The sequence below is a fragment of the Pinus tabuliformis genome, chromosome 9 (genome assembly GCF_031772625.1).
Source record: "Pinus tabuliformis cultivar Carrire ecotype Pingquan chromosome 9, CPIR1, whole genome shotgun sequence".
NCBI lineage: Eukaryota > Viridiplantae > Streptophyta > Pinopsida > Pinales > Pinaceae > Pinus > Pinus tabuliformis.
This window is the reverse complement of record NC_142307.1, coordinates 1,771,295,992-1,771,313,440: the sequence shown is the minus strand read 5'-3', so window position 1 is coordinate 1,771,313,440 and position 17,449 is coordinate 1,771,295,992. Positions and strand designations below refer to the sequence as shown.

General features: G+C 40.6%; 1 pseudogene; it reads right to left on the bottom strand.

Annotated features, from left to right (window-relative positions):
• Positions 1 to 1,048: 1,048 nt before the first annotated feature.
• Positions 1,049 to 17,449, bottom strand: part of LOC149155861 (auxin response factor 17-like) — a 166,165-nt pseudogene continuing 149,764 nt past the window's right edge.

Sequence of the window (17,449 nt, the reverse complement as noted above, 5' to 3'; positions counted from 1 at the left end):
TAAAAAAGAAAGAAGGAAAAAAGGAAATGGGGAATAATTTGTCATCAAACTAATTAGATCAAAAAAGAGAGTAGGGAGAAAATAAAGATACCCTTCTAGAAGGTTTTTTCTCTGTCTCGGTCATCATAAGTCTATACTCTATCCATATGAGCCAAGGGTCCATGTATCTTCCAATCACTACCAGGAAGAGCATGTTCTAGACCCATTCTTTTCTCTCTCTCTAACCCTGACCACTTCTTTAGGTCACTAGGAAAATAATCATCTTTACTTGAGTTCTCACTTCCTCTAACATAATTCTCCAATCTTGGGCTCATATTCTCCCATAATTATTCTTCTTCCTCTGAATTTCGCTAGTTTTTAGACACCATTCTACTACTTATTATATCAATTTCCTGAGGTGGTTGTACATGTGAAAGTAGTCCACGAGAAGATCTATGGCCCCTATAAATTCCATAGGCATCAATTAGAGCACCATTCATTGTCTTATTAGAGCATCAATGGTTTGATAGTGGCGTCAATGGTCCAATTTTTAAATTCTTAACTTTTTGCACATTTTCCTAGAGCATGGAACTAACCAAACAGTAAGGACAATATACAATTTTCATGAAAATAGATATTATGAAACCCTACATAGAAAAGCAAAGTGTTGGCCTACAACAATTAACCTATCCTATATTATAAACAAATTCATATGCAGAACATACAAAATTATCAGTAGTCAATAATCATGCAGAATAGCTAAATTCAAAGTGTGTTAACCCCTAAATCTTGCCCCATGAAAATTTAGAGTGTTAAAGACTAGCACATATTATTTAGTTGGAGGTTAAAAAGAAAATATGGATACAAGTGGCAGATTGGTTCCCAGGATGAGTAGCCTCAAGCTTGATTCAGTCATGATTGAGACACATTTTAGCACAATTTGAAGAGAGTTTCTACTCTTAGCAGGTTCCCTACTTTCTAGAAGAGAGAGTTCCAGGGATGATAAAGCTGAAAATTTTACAAAAATCACCAGGGAAATGATAAGGGAATATCAAGCATACTAGAAACATTAAAAATTCATCCACACAAAGAAACATGACACAGACTCCCAAGGATCATCCACAAGGAGAAGAACATCCTTCTCCTTGTCAAAAAATATAATTGTTAGCCTGATCTTGGGTCCTCTAGCTGGACTTCTAGACCAAACATATAGTCAAGCTCAGCACACAGATCTAGATAGCCCCTGAAACATGTTACATAATTGACCTCCCAACATAGCCTAGGTTGTATACTTGACAACACACCAAACCATGTTTATTATTCAACTAGAAAAAATGAAATTTTTTAGGTAAAGTGAAAAGTGGGAGAATGGATAGTTGAACTTAGTGAATGTTCTCATAAGTGAATTCATATTCACAAAATTTGGTGGAGGTTGTGAAACCCCACTTTCATCTAGACCTCTAGACACACCCATGTTTTAGTTCATAGAGAACCCAGAGACAGGAGAACAAGGAGGCATATTCAGTAAGTCTGTAACAGAAAATGAACTGGCTAAATAAGCACAATTTTCCACATTCCTTGCACTAGAAACTGTGTCAATAATAGCAAAAGTTGGGTTATCTATATTAACACCAAAAATAAGATTTCTCTAGGAATCAGACTGAACTCCTTCCTCTTCTATAGGACAATCTCTTAAAGTAAATTGAGGCAGTGGAATTGATTGGGCTAGAACATTAATCTAACTTTTATGTTCAATTTGGGACAGGATACGATGACTACCAGTAGGAAGAGAGGCTTCAGCCTGACCAGATGGAAGACAAGGAATCTGATTAGTTGACATTCTTTTGGAACAAAACCATTCTGCAGCAACTTGTTGATCCTGAGTAACACAAGACCAAGTTTCAGCTAGTTGTTGCACAACAGATTGACTTGGTTGAGGCACACTTAAATAGATACAAGCTCCCTCTGAATTCAATTAGTCTAAGATGCTTTGTAAAGGAGATGCACTAGATGAATTCTTAGGTGAGGAAATGGTAGAACTAGTATTTGTAAAAACTTAATGGAGATTGATATTGAGATGATGACATTTGTGTGAATGAACTGATGACATTTGGAACTTGAAATGTCAGTTTCCTATTTTGTTGATGTTGAAAAGATGATTGTTGTTGTTCATTAATTGCATTCTATAGCTGCTAATGCACTGCTTGTTGCTGCAATGTCTGCTGCTATAATTTTTGTTGCAAAAGATGATTTTGTGGTTGATTTTCTTAACAACTTGCTATTGAAGTTGATGTTGTTGTTGCTCAATAATATTCCTCTGTAATTGTATATGAGGCATGCACTGAAGTAGTTCAGACTATACAGGTTGTTGCTGCTACTGAGATTTCAGTTGTTTATATTGATTAAGATTCCATGTCTTCTGCAAAATAGTTGTAGGAATTCCATGGTATGCAGTGGATTGGATCCCTAATAAATAAGGTTCAAATATTGGTTGCATCTACATCCATTGATCCATACATATTGTTTGCAAATTCAAGGTCTGAATGCCTCGCTCCCCATTATCCCACTCTCTGACATGAATGGCTTCCTAAAACTGCCATCATCACTTTTTGCAATCAAGAAAATCCAATGAGAAGAAAACACTATCAAACATGATGCATCTTTCAAAATAATGCATTGAACAGATGTCAAAAACTCACATAAGGATGTTTAAATTTAACTAATTAAAAACACAATGAGCAATGATATAAAATTCATGCCTTGCATAAATATGCATTGAAATTAAATTGAACATGCTAGTATCAAGTAGAGAAATACCAAACAATGGGCAACAAACAGTAGTAAGCACAATGGAGCAATTTTCTCAAAAAAATTCACAGAAACATAGAGAAATCCATAGCTCGATAAAACAATCCATTACAGATCGTTAGAATACCTTTGATACTTGAATGTGAAAAGGAATTGCAGATAGAACATATACGAATGAAAACCAAGAAATTATTTTTTTAGGAAATGTCTTTACAAAGATCACAGTTAAATTGATAAAGAACATAATCAACAAATATTCTTGCATAATTAAACCAAATTTGCATCAAGAGCAACCATACTTGTGAAAGAGTAAGAAATTGGATATTTAGTGAAAGGTGTGAGAGAACCAAAAGGAGATTATCAAGATGCTATTGATTTACAAATTGGTACAAAATATCAACTGATACTTCTCAAGAAAGTTGTAATTATTCTCCAACCAAAATACTCAAAAATCAAACCATAGGAAATATGCCAAAGTTATATGAACTGTAACACTGGTAATTTTTGTAGACCTGTGAGATTAAATATATTTTCACAATGAATTTACAGAAATATATGTCCCATGTATGATCTGAATGCACTGGTTCTAGAGCCAATCACTTATGATGATGGTGATCTGCTTGAGGGGTCATCTGCCACACCAACAAAAAGCACTTGGATTAGATACATTGGAGGAGGGAGTAGAGCAGTGGCAGTGTCAGTCATGGTTACATCAATGCTGAATGTTTGAGTATGACGGGCTGGATTTCCCCATTTTATCATTTTTTCAAGCAACAAGAATCTGACACTAAGTAAATATTTAAAACACAAAGACCTTCTAAACACTAAAGTGTAACTAAAGTTTCATAAAGCAATTTTATCTAAGAATAAACCCTATCCAAATCTATTATTCACCATTCACAACATATGAGCACTATAAAGGTAGATTTTTTTAGAAAAGAGGACCGGAGAATATGTGAGAATAATTTCAAAGTGAAATTTCAACTTTTGATTCTGGAAATTAGTTGTAAGAATGATTTGTAGAGATGAGGCAAAATGGTGTATGTAGATTTCACTTATTTTTCTATCTTCCTCTTATTCAATATTCCATCTCGTAATGGATTCCATTAAACTCAAAGCTATGGGAGAGTAATGCAACCACTATCCTTATTAGAGACTTGTCGCAAAGTTGCAAAAAACTTCAAAGAGAAGGGTTAAGAATGAAGGTGTCATTTATCCATTATATTAGCATTTTTTTTACCAGTAAGGGTTGATGATTTTCTGAGCATAATTTTGAAACAAAGTTTGTCTACAGCAACAGGTTGTGAGAGGAATTTGTGATGATCAAAGATTTTTAAGGAAAACAGTTACCACTGCATTGATATCTATGGAAAGAAGGGATTTGATTGGAAGTGAAAACACATGGAAAACAATTAATTACTTGCCACAGAAATCTCCATGCAGGCCAGCCACCAAACCACCTTTTCATTTTCATTTAGTATGGTATTCTTTAGGATTCCTTGATTGATGAAAAAGAGGAATTTGTCAACAATCAATTGGATGCAAGATTGGAGACTTGCAATCAAGAAAAAACATGTTCCTACATTCAATGTTACAAACTCTAAAGAAAACTTATCCAAAAGAGATATATATTTTCCTTATTTTAGTAAACATTTTTATTGAAGAAACATGGCATCTAGTGATGTTCTGAGTGAGAAACAATGCTTGAGTAGTCAGAATCTCCTAAGTTTCACGTTTAGGTATTAACTGCTACCAATTATGTTTGAGAATGCACTAAAAAGGGTTATCGTTTTCCATTATGAGAGAGTTATGCAGTTAATGCATATATCTAGACCAATGTAAAGTGCAATAATATAGTTGCATTAGGAGTACTTATGGGCCACATTGCTTCAATATTTTGCAACAAGGATGAACTACTTGCAAGGAAAAATGAATACCATTTGATCAATTGTTGGGACAGGGTCCCCTAGGGTATGTTTTGGGGCAAAAGCCCAAGTTTGGGGCAAAAAGACCAAGTTTTTTGGTAAAGAATGTAAAGTCTCCGTAAGTTGTGGTCGCGGAGCCCGTAGATAGTAAAGTGTCATAAAGGGTTTTACCCTTATTTTATGTAATTTGTGTCAGCGTTTGTAGATTCACCCATGGTCCGCGGACCATGGGATTGTATAGAAGGGAGAGTCTTAGAGAGTCTAAGCCAAAGGAAAATGATGAAGATGAATGTAATGGGCCAGTAGGAAGAAAAGCGAAGAAGCCTTAGAGTAGGAGAGAGGCTCTGCAGCTATTTGCGCAAAGGCCTAGAGTACAGTCCCCAGCTGAGTGTGCGGACCCCTGCAGCTGAGTGCGTAGAGAAGTCTTGAGTCTGTAAGTAGAACTGAAGTATTAATAAAGAGATTATTCCATAAATTCCTGTGTATATCTATTTCCTTCTATTATGAATGAATGTTATGATGAATGATGGGTTTCTGAATTAATATTGTATTGATGCACGATTTTACATGATTTATATTGTTATATGGACAAAAGTAATAATAATTGTTTACGTGAAGAATATCTTGTTACATGTAAAATTTATCGAACACTTAAGCCAATCTAGGTAAATGCGGGATTAAGGGTATCACAGAGGCACGTAAGTGGTTGATTCGCTTGTTTAGGGTCCACAAACGACAGTCGTGAACGTTCGCGGAGGCATAGAATCTGATTAAGGGAAGTTTTATCGATAAGCCCTAAGGGCTTATCGATCTATGCAAAGGTAGATTTAGGTCATAAAATGACATTACACTAATATCTGGGTGCGGAAACTTGGTTCCAGCATCCCCCCATACTGCTTCAGGTAAGGCTTTTGTTTGCGCTCCGTGGGTTGATGTCGAAAGGGATAGTAGTGTAGGGATTTGTTTGACAAAACTAACTCTGAACCTGGGTTAGGACCCACTAAGCCAACAAATGGTTCTATTGCTAAGACCAGGATCTGCATAAAGAGATGTGTGATCGCAAGGTAATTATTTAAGATCTTTGAATACTTGGATTAAAATGCTTTTGTGTGAAAAGTTGGTTATTCCATTACCTTGATGTTTGGAGCTACACGAAGTGGAAAGTTATTCAAGGATAGGGGGAGAACAGACCCTGAATATAGCCCTTTGATTGAGCCTCCTCTCAGTGACGATGAAGGAGAAACATAGGCTTCATCATAGAGCATTGTCTAGCTAATAAGGCAAGGGTTCCTATGAATACCCCATCCCCCCACACCACCTCCATCTTCACCTCCATAGCCTACACCTTCTCCCACACCGCCACCACCTCTGCCGCCATTCAAAATGGTGAATACAGTGAAGTTGCCCATTTTCAAGGGATTTGGAAATGAGGACCCAAACTAGTTCTGGTTTGTTTTGAAGGCCGTGTGGATAGCCCAAAATATTACAGATGATGAGATGAAGAAAGAAACATTGATTACTACTTTATAGGATTGCACACTAACATGGTACATTAAGTACTGCACCAATAACCCGACGGCTCTGTTGGCACACATTCAGACTGCATGGAATAAGGAATTCAATAGGCCCAAGTCTTAATTGCAGTCAGTTGTTAGATTCAAGGAAAACATGATGAGGCCTAGTGAAACACCCTGGGAGCTAGATCAAATATTGAAATGCAAAATCTACGAAGCTAACATGAATCTTACGGATGGACAACACCGCGAATGTTTTATAGCTTCGTTCTTGCCTCACCTAAGGGTTTCTTTATCATAGCAAAAGATTGGGACCCAGGCAAAAGCCCTAGATATTACGATGATATTGCATGAGACATTGATTCAGTATGTTGCTTTGGGAGTTCAGCAGATTCACGCGAAGTTGTAGAATCTTTTCCTAGAGTTCCAAAGTCTAAAGAAAGATAGAGCGGCTCAGCTAGAGGTGCGCAAAGAAGTTTGGTATTTGAAATGTAAGAGCCAAGAGCATGATAAATATCACTGCCCTGTCTTTGTAAATTATGTTGTAGGAGGAGGGCCAATGCCTCTAAAGCCAGAAGCTCAAGCAGGGCCAAGTATGGGACCCATGCTGTGGTGCACTATCTATCAGGTAGTTGGAAAACATGTGACAGAAAATTATCACTTGCTACAAAAATTTGTACAAACACTGCAACAGCTCTTCTGCAACTTCTGCAAATTAGTGGGCCACGATGAGAATAATTGTTGTAGCTATGAGTTGATGATGGAAAGAATGCCTACATATCGAATGCAGATGGAAACTTGGCCTCTTTATCAAGGCGTTGGGGGAGTGTGAGGAGGATATCAGGGGCGTGGATGGGGCCAAGGTGGAGGAGGACCTACAAGAGGTTGGGGACAAGTTATTTTCTACAATTGTGGAGTGTTAGGACACTACGCATGGGAGTGTGTGAACCTAACGCACCTATCATGCCGATACTGTACTCAGTTTGACCATGTGACAGAAGACTACCCTGTATTGATATCTAAAATGCAGGAGAAAATGGCACAGCCTCAGCAGCCTACCCAGAACCTGTAGATGATGAGGATTGAACCCGCGAAGAAGATCCTAATGTGAATATCGTGTTGCAGAGTGTAATGAGGACTAGCAAAGATAAAGAAAAGCAGCCTGAAGAAAGTGAGTGGGTCCACAAAGCTCCAGAAAAGGAGGTTGTATTTGATTTGGAGCGTGCAAAAGAAACATTCATGGAAGCGAAGAAATGCTTCGCTTAGGCCTCTACCTCAAGAAGTCAGGATAAGCTATCTGAAGAAATGGACCCCTCCATGCTTACCACGTTCTTTGAGACATGTATGAAGTTGATTCATGATAGCAAGGTCATGAAAGGATTACAAGAGTTGATAAATAAATATGACGGTAAAGAAAATTCTCTTGAAGGACCTCATGTAGACCAAAAAATTCATAAGCATAAGGCAAGAATAGGGTTTGAGATGAGGCTCACTACGCAAATAGGTGAATATGAAATGGACCAAGTTATTCTAGATCTTGGGTTGGATGCGAATGTTTTGCCTAAACAGACATGGGAAAGAATGGGGAGACCTGCACTGCAGTGGTCTCCGATTCAATTGAGGATGGAAAATCAACAGAAGATTATCCCCATGGGAATATTGCAGGGAATGACAGTAGATATTGAATGCGCGAGCGCATTCGCCGATTTCAAAGTGATATAGATTTTTGATGACAACAATCCCTACCCCATGCTCGTGAGGATCGATTGGGCTATTGATATGAATGGGGTGATCAATTTGAAGAAGTGGACAAAGTCATTTGAGAATAAATCGCTCTGCGTAGCAGTACCTTTGGACCCTGAAGAAGGACCATGTTATACTGAGCCGGTCCGTGATTAAAAAAGTGATGATCATTTGGACCATATCTACAAAATAACCACACAAGGGCAAGATTGGGTGAATCCGACAGCATATGGATGCATTGCATGGACTGCGAAAGTTCTTGTACATCATATTCAGATGAAGAGCTAGAGCACTGGCAGAATAGGTTGCACGAAGTATCTATGTTGCACTATAACATGATGACTAAATCGTTGCGCTGTGTATCGTTGGAGGTAAGGATTTCAGCTTATTATGATGGTCTAACTGATGTAGATAAATTTTTGGATGCATTTAAATTGGAAGTACCAGAGAAGCATCACTTCCAAGCCTTGGATTTGGCATTGCGTGCTACGCCTGCAAGATGGTGGGGTATGCATAAAGATAGTTTTGATGGATGGCATGAATACAGAAGAATGATGAGGTTGCAATTTGGCTGTGAAAAAGTGCAACTGACAGAGAAATATGATGGGAGGAGTGATCCGCGTGATCACTTAGCAAAGTGGACTGGTTCTTATGGAGAAGTGACGCAACTGGAGTGGGTGAATTTTTGTTGTTACACTTTGTATATAATACCAATGAATTGGTACCTAGAAACAGAGCTCCTCCATGGCACTGAAGAGTGGGACGTTTTGAGATAGGGATTTCTAATGAAATTCAGCTTTGAGGATGGATTCGAATGCATCGATGAAATGTTGCAGGAGGTCAAGGTAGCGATCTTCAGAATACTGCAGGATCCCTTGGATTTGATTCAACCAGATTGGACCACCCAGTTGTGCCATGTGCTAGAGTGCTACAATGTGATCGCTGAAGAAGAAGACGAGGACCCGAGGAACATTAATATCCCAAAGGCAGAAGGTCACCGCAAAGTTGAGGGACCACAGATTGAGAATCCAAATATCATCGTGCCACTAAAATCTAGGCAAGTGAACATTGGCATAGAAGCGGAGCCAAAGTTTACGAAGATTCGGGACTATTGGGATGATGCCACAGTAGATAAGGTCATTGAGTTGCTTTGCGAATATTAGGATTTGTTCCCCACAAATTTTTCAGACTTAAAAAGGCATCATAGGCAATTTAGGAGTGATGAAAATAACTTTGAAACTAGATACGAAGCTAGTTAAGCAAAGGCCATATTTCCTTAATCCTAAGTACAAGGAAAAAGTTCTCTTAGAGTTGGACAAGATGTTGGCGGTAGGTATTATTGAACCAGTGGAGGAATCTGATTGGATGAGTCCAATGGTAGTTCAGGAAAAGAAGAAAAATGATGAAATCAGGATTTGCATAGATCTTAGGAAGCTAAACGATGCTTGCATTCATGATCCTTTTCCAACTCCCTTTATAAACAAAGTCTTGGATAATGTGAGTGGATAGGAGGCCTATTCATTCACTAATGGTTTCTCTGGATACCATCAGATAAAAATTGCGCCAAAAGATAGGAGTAAACTACCTTTGCAATTGAGTGGGGATGCTTTCAGTACATGGTAATGCCTTTTGGACTTAAGAATGCGCCGGCAATCTTCTCACGCATAGTCATTGCGGCATTTAAGGAGTTAATTCACAAGTATTTGGAGGTATATTTTGATGATTAGACAGTGTTTGGACTAGTAAAACGCCATGTAGCTAGTTTGCGCTTGACGTTGGATACATGTCAGAGGTATCAGATCGTGCTAAACTTGAAGAAGTTCTTATTTTGTGTCCCTTTCGGAATCTTGCTGGGTCATGTGGTTTGCAGACAAGGATTAATGGAGGAACCTACTAAGATCGCGGTTATAATTAATTTGGAGGCACCAAGAAATGTTAAACAATTGCGCACAACATTGGGTCATACTAGATACTATCGGAAGTTCATCAAGAGTTATGCCTAGATTACCACACGTGATGGAAAAACTATTGAAGAAGGATGCTACATTATGTTGGGATGAAGAATGTCAGCGGAGTCTCAATGAATTGAAGGAAAAAATGGTCACCGTACCAATCCTAGTCTTCCTGAACTGGAAGAAGGAATTTCATGTGCATGTGGATGCTTCATGTATTGTGCTGGGAGCAATGCTGACACAGGTCATGAAGGAGAATTGGATCACCCTATAGCATTTGCGAGTAGGAAGTTGTCTAAGACTAAGAAGAATTATTCAACGACAGAGCGCAAAGGGTTGGCTATAGTTTACATGCTCTATAAGTTCATACATTACCTACTAGGCAGACACTTTAAGATGTATACAAACCATTCAGCAGTAAATTACCTAGTCAACAAGCCTGTGTTGGTGGGGGGGGAATATGCAGATGGTTGTTGTTGTTTCAGGAGTATGATTTCGAAGTAATTGGGAAGCGGGGCAATTGAATGTAGGGCTAGATCATCTATCACACATTGAAATAGGGGAGGAGCCTACCAATTTAGAAGAAGGGTTACCTGACATGCAGCTCTTTGTGGTGTGCGTAGTAGACAATCACTTTGCAGACATTATCCACTTCCTGACTACGGGAATGGCTCTAGAAGGATACACTAGTCAACAGAAGAAGGAACTGGTGGCGCACACAAGAGATTTTTCTGTTATTGCAAGTCACTTGTATAAGATGGGATCAGATGAGATATTGAGACGTTATTTCCCTGATTTTGAACCAAGTAGTATCCTAGCTGAAGCTCATGGAGGGGCTATGGGAGGCCATTATGCAGGAAAAGCAACAACATAGAAGATTTTACGGGCTAGGTTGTGGTGGCCAACATTTCATAAGGATTCCAAAGCATATTGTAGGGTGTGTGATGCATGTCATAGAACCGGCAGGCCATCGCAGAGGGATGGGCTTCCTTTGAATCTGCAGATATAATTGCATCCATTTGAGAAATGGGCAATTGATTTTGTAGGACCAATTCAGCCTCTAGGGAAGAAGACGAGTGCACAATATATCATCACCGCAACTGAGTATTTGACCAGATGGGAAAAGGCAGAACCAGTGAGGGACTGTACAGGGGAAACAACAGTGAAATTTCTATTTGAGTATGTGTTGACCAGGTTTGGTTTCTCGAAGATTTTAGTGAGCAATCGCAATACACACTTGCTCAATGAAACAATTAGCGCACTAACAGAGTAGTTCCAGGTTTATCACCAGAAGAGTATGCCATATCATCCTCAAGCCAATGGGGCAATTGAGGTGTTTAATAAGATATTGGAGAACACACTGACAAAGGTTTGCAATGTGTAGATGAATGATTGGGACATGCACATACCAGCTGTGTTGTGGGTTTATAAAACTACCTGTACAAAGCTTACTGGTCAGACACCTTTTAGGTTGGTATATGGCATAGAGGTTGTGATGCCTATGGAGTATAGCGTGCCTAGTCTATGCATAGCAGCATTCACAGGGATAGTGGACCACAGACCCTTAGAAGAAAGGCTCACGTAGTTGATAGAGCTCGAGGAAGATAGGTTTTTGGCTGGATTCCATTAGCAGGTGCAGAAGGAACTTGAAAAGGCATGGCATGATCGATACATCCAAATGCGCACCTTCAAGGTAAATGATCTAGTTTTATTATATGACAATAAGTTTGATAAGTTTCCAGGGAAATTTCAGATGCATTGGATGGAGCCATATGTGATCATAGAGATTACCGGTGGTGGAGCAGTTCAGCTTGTGAAATTGAATGGAGATCCATTTCCGGGAAAGGTAAATGGAAGCCAATTGAACCCATACACCGGGGATCCGGTCCAATGACTACATGACAGTAGCATAGTCTTAGCACTCTAGGAAGCTTCAAGGAGGTGTGATACTATAAACTACATTTCCCGGTGTGTAGAGCTACATGACAAGGGGTATGTGCGAAACAAGAGGGTGTCACAGTACCAGAAGAAGCGCAAAGGGAGTTGCGCTATAAGAGGGGAGACTGTACAGTGCAGCTAGAAAGTGATCGTTACCATCACTGTTCATGATTTGACTGCCAAGAGACAGTTAAGAGGAGCGGGAAGCTGACATTTAAGGCATTTAAAGCTAAATTTAAGAGTGAAATATTTGGAAATCTGTCACCAATCTAGCATTTATGGATGGATTTTGGGAGGAACAGTTGAATTTGAATTCAAATCCTCCTATAAAATATGCATGTTCATCCAGCGAGAAACACTTTACATTCTGAGAATTTATGTGTTGTGCTATCTGTTGTGCATGAACCATGAGTTCTTTGAGGATTTGCTTGCAAACCCCATGTTTGATCAGTATCCTGAGTTAGAGAGAAATCTTATCCGCGACATCATGTTAGGACTAGGTCCCATAGAAACTACAAGAACTTGAGGGACTATTGCTCTGAGGGAGCTGCTCCAAAGGTTGTGAGTATGGAGGTTCCATCAGCAATTCCTACGACACCGAGGTCACCTAGGCCGAAACCTACACCGACGAGAGAGGTCCCTAAGCCAAAGAAGGATAAACACAAGAAGCTGATGCAGATGTGCGAATCACCAAGGAAACATGCAACTACCAAGGCCCGGAGGAAGGAAAAGTTGAGCGCGAAGAAGAAGTGCAAGGTGGTAGATCTAGAGGCTGAGGAGGGTATAGAAGATGTCAACATTGAGGGGGTGGCCCTATTTCTAAGCTACTGGACTATATCCCTCTATACAAGGGCAAGGTGAAGGTCCCAAAGGACCCAGATGTCGGACAATTCTCCCTCAACACACCCCTGTTGCTGGATAACATCACCTTTGAAGGTTCGTGCTTGGCATAGGTCTCGCACTTGAAGCTCAAAGATTGAGATTTCGCTGACCAAGAGTGGTTCCCCCACCTCTCTACCAACACCTTCATGCAGAGGGTCTTCTAAAAAGAATTTGGTGTCACCGCATTGGAGCCGGTGGAATGGATTCACGAAGTAAAAAAGTCAGGGTTACCGAACCTGTCGTGGGTGTCGCACTACCATCAATCAAATATCAACCTGATTGTCATTAATAAGTTGTTGTGCCTGGTGCATGATGGGTGATTATGGCTGAATGAGCTAATTCCTATCACCGATATGTTGATCCATCGGATCACATTATTACCCCATTCAGGACTGAATCTAACCAAGGCATTTAGCGGAAAGACAAGCGAGCGTGACCTCACTGAGAAGATGAAGGACAAGTTTAAACTTGTCAAAAAGCCATGTGGGTATTCGATTACCAACATTATTGACCCCGTAGTCAAGATTGCCACACAGAATATGGCTAGAAAATTTATGCGAAAGTGTCACGTGGATGAGGTGCCGACACTAGTGGTTTCATTGGAAGCTCAGTGTGCGGGGGACATAGAGTTAAACTTGGCACGCTTCCTATGTAGTGAGTTCCTCGCGAACTACAGAGAGGCACCAAATGATAGTAATACCTTTCACTATTTGTGGCTTTTACTATCAATTGTGCTAGTCACATCGGATTTTTTGGAGGGTAGATAGTTTCCTCCTATGGAGAAGGATTTACCGGAAGTGGGAAATTTTGCATCTCTCTAGGCCACCAAAGATGTTGCATAGGTCACAGAGAGCAAAGTCTTTTGGGTGTTGATGGAGGCAAGCATTTGCACGGCCATCAACTAAAATCCACAGTTGTCACCAACTGTGTTCGAGCAACTTTCAGGGTACGCGGAGTTCAAAGCGGACTTCCACCATGTTTACATCCGGGCGTGAAAGGACCCCAAGCAGAAATGGTTCGACTTACCCTACTTGGCTACAGATGATGTTATTGCAAAGGTCATCAAGCACTGGCCAACAGAGTGGCATTCTACATCTAATGTGGCCGTCGGGACTAGCAAGTCTATGAAGAAACAAAAAAAGGAAGCCATCAAGCAGAAGGTTCAGCAGTTGACTGAAAATAGGAAGAAATAGGCCGAGTAGAAGGCCCGCATAGAAGCAGAGTGGATCACGAAGGAATAGGCAGAGTAGGAAGAGCATGGCTCCAAAAGAATTCAGAAGTCTCCTTCACCCCAAACGGAGGAAGAAGAGCAGTCAGAGCAGGGTGGCAGAGATCAGCAGCAGAGCACTCCCTTCTGAGTGAAGCAGTATAGGGAGCAGGAAAAGGAAGGACCGTGAAAGAAGTCGAAAGCCACCAAGTTGCCCTAGATCCAATTACCTAGATGGAGGGTGACTTGGATGATGTTGGAGATAAGGTGTGGGATATAACAACAAAACAGTTGCAGTAGTTTGAGCTGCAGCAAAAGCAGGCACTGAGCACCATCCAAGTGGGTCTACGCGAGCTGCAGATCCAAACGACTAGACTCCAGGCAGCTGCAAGATAGAGCACTGTTGCATCAACCAGTTTGGCACTAATGACCACTCAAGTAGCAGATTTGGTTCGCCCACTGGATCTCCAGATAGTCGTGCTGCCTAATGGAGATTTAAGCACAGAGGCGACCGCTGACAAGGCTATTGTCAGCTCCTTGAAGAATATTGGCCTCAACCTAGCCACGCTCCCCACTGAGTTCCTTCACACATTGCAAGCAGGTGTGATAGCAGAAGTTAAGGCCCGGGAGCAGCGCGCTCTGAGCATGATCAGCATGTACAAAATCAACAATGAATAGATGTTCATGGAGAAATCAGCAGCGTTGTAAGCATGGAAGAATGTTCAGGCGCAAAACAAACAAACTGTAGTCATGGTGGTTGAGGCATGTAGAATAGTCCCTAAACTGCATATCCCATAAGAAGTGCCAGTGGACACGAAGATTATGAAGTTGGCTGCAAGTGTGCGTGACGCGAAGACGAAAGCGACCAAGGTTTAGTTTGAACTGAACCTGAAGATGACAGAGCTAGATTTCAAGTCACGACCTTCAACTCCGCTAGAGGTTAAAGAATATCGTGAAGCCACTGTAAAGGATGGAGTTGCAGTAGTGGATGTTGCAATGGTGAATTTCACTGTGATTTTCGAGCAATCCATGGAGGTAGTCATGATGCTATAGGAAGATCCTAAACTACAGAGGTTAAACACAAAATCTCATGAATTGCAGTAGTGGTATGATGAAGCAAGAGCGATGGTGCATACCATCTCTGTAGCACAACGATTGACCAAGCTGCATGAGGCAAAACATTTGCTAGAACAGGTGGAGGCAACACAAAGGAAGGAGGCATCCTCAAGTCCAGATTTGGGCCTTGGATGGATGAGGCCTATATTATCTCTTCCAACAATGAGGAAAAATTGGAAAACCTGCAGAGAGCGCAACAGAAGATTAAGGAAGATAGTTCAGGACCAGCAATAGAGTAGCTAGTGGAGTAGATCAAATAGGTAGCCATGCAGAGCGTGACTAAGGTAGCAATGGCACAAGTAGAGTTGGGAGGTCCTCGTAGTAAGATATTTGTGCCAGCAGAGTGACTCGAGGGCGAGTAACAATATTTTTCTTGGGGGCCTATTGGGATAGGGTCCCCTAGGGTCAGTTTTGGGGCAAAAACCCAAGTTTTGGGGCAAAAAGCCCAAGTTTGGTGGTAAAGAATGTAAAGTATCTACAAGTTGTGGTCGCGGAGTGTGTAGATAGTAAAGTGTCATAAAGGGTTTTACCCTTCTTTTATGTAATTTGTGTCGGCTTTTGTAGATGAATGTAATGGGCTAGTAGGAATAAAAGCGAAGAAGCCTTAGAGTAGGAGAGAGGCTCTGCAACTGTGTGTGCAAAGGCCTAGAGTAGAGTCCACATCTGAGTGCGCGGACCCCTGCAGCTGAGTATGCAGAGAAGTCTTGAGTCTATAAGCAGAACTAAAGTATCAATAAAGAGATTATTCCAGAAATTATTGTGTTTATCTATTTCCTTCTGTTATGAATGAATGCGCTATTATGTTATGATGAATTATGGGTTTATGAATTGACATTGTATTGATGCATGATTTTACATTACTTATATTGTTATATGTACACAAGTAATAATAACTATTTACGCGAAGAATATCATGTTACATGTTAAAGTTATCAAACAATTAAGTTGATCTAGGTAAATGTGGGATTAAGGGTAATCACAGAGGCATGTAAGTGGTTGATTCACCTATTTAGTGTCCATGAAAGACAACCATGAACGTTCGCAGAGGTATATTCGAATCTAATTAAGGGAAGTTTTATCCATAATCCCTAAGGTCTTATCAATCTGCATGAAAGCAAGTTTAGGGCATAAAATGACATTACACTAATCTATGGGTGTGGAAACTTGGTTCCAGCATCCCCCCATACTGCTTCGGGTGAGACTTCAGTCCACACTCCAAAGGTTGATGTCGAAAGGGCCAGTAGTGTAGAGACTTTTTTGGCAAAACTAACTCTGAACCTAGGTTAGGACCCACTAAGCCAACACCAACAACAAGTATAGTTGCCTATAAGTTGATCCATAACGTCAATTCTAAGGACATGAAATCATTCTTTAAGTTTTGTTGAGGTCAGATGGCCTATATGAGGTGGAAACTATGCCATTAAACCCTCTTGCGATATGGTTTGGGGAAACGAAGGAATATTTGGGGAAGCATAGGCTCGTTCAAGGGTTGTTGTAGCAGCACCTCACATTTTCTAAGGAAAACTATAGACTAGGACTAGGACATAATTTGGACCACAAAGCAGGCCTGTGGTAGTGTTGGGCGCGGGATCCCCCAAGGCCAGTTTTGAGCCTAAGAGCCCATATTTTGGTCCAATTTTATGTAAATATTTCGCATTTTGTGGGTGTGGAGCGCATAGTTGTTAAAGAGTCATAGGGTTGTCAGCAATTATTTTAATAATGTAATGTCGGCTGTAGAAGACCTACCCATGGTCCGCAGACCATGGGATTGTATAAATAGAGCGAAGCTCTAAGTAGTTAAAGACATCGAATAATGGAATCAATGAAGATATGATGTATGAAAGATAGCTCTAAAGTAGAAGTCTAAGTTTTGGGTCGTAGTGTTATAGACATTTTTGTGCCTCCAGCTCTAAGCATGAAATGTCCATAATCCAAGGGATCCAAAGTCCCTAAAAGTATTGTTCCTGCCCCTAAAGGAACAAGGTCAACCAATGACAGCTTCTCCCAGAAGTTCTCCACCAGAAACTGCTCAAAACTAGTCAAATCAGGATCAATTCAGAAGCTCCACTAGCTGCCTGCGTTGCAAAGCACCCAAATACACTGGCTAGGTGCATTGCAACGCACTTGAATGCACTACCCAGGTGCATTGAGCGGGAAATGACAAGTGGCAGAGTCATTCAACGAGGTGGAGAGACAATGGAAGCTTCCATAATCTTCTCCAATGACACTTGCCTCACTGAATTTGACCAGTGATGAGTAAGAGGCTCTCAGCCTCCAAGTGGAAGCAAGAACTGACAAAGAGAAGCCACAAGTCAAAACATAAGCTGACTCATCCTCTCTGCTTACATCTATATATGGATCCCTCATCTCAGAGATCCAGGGGCT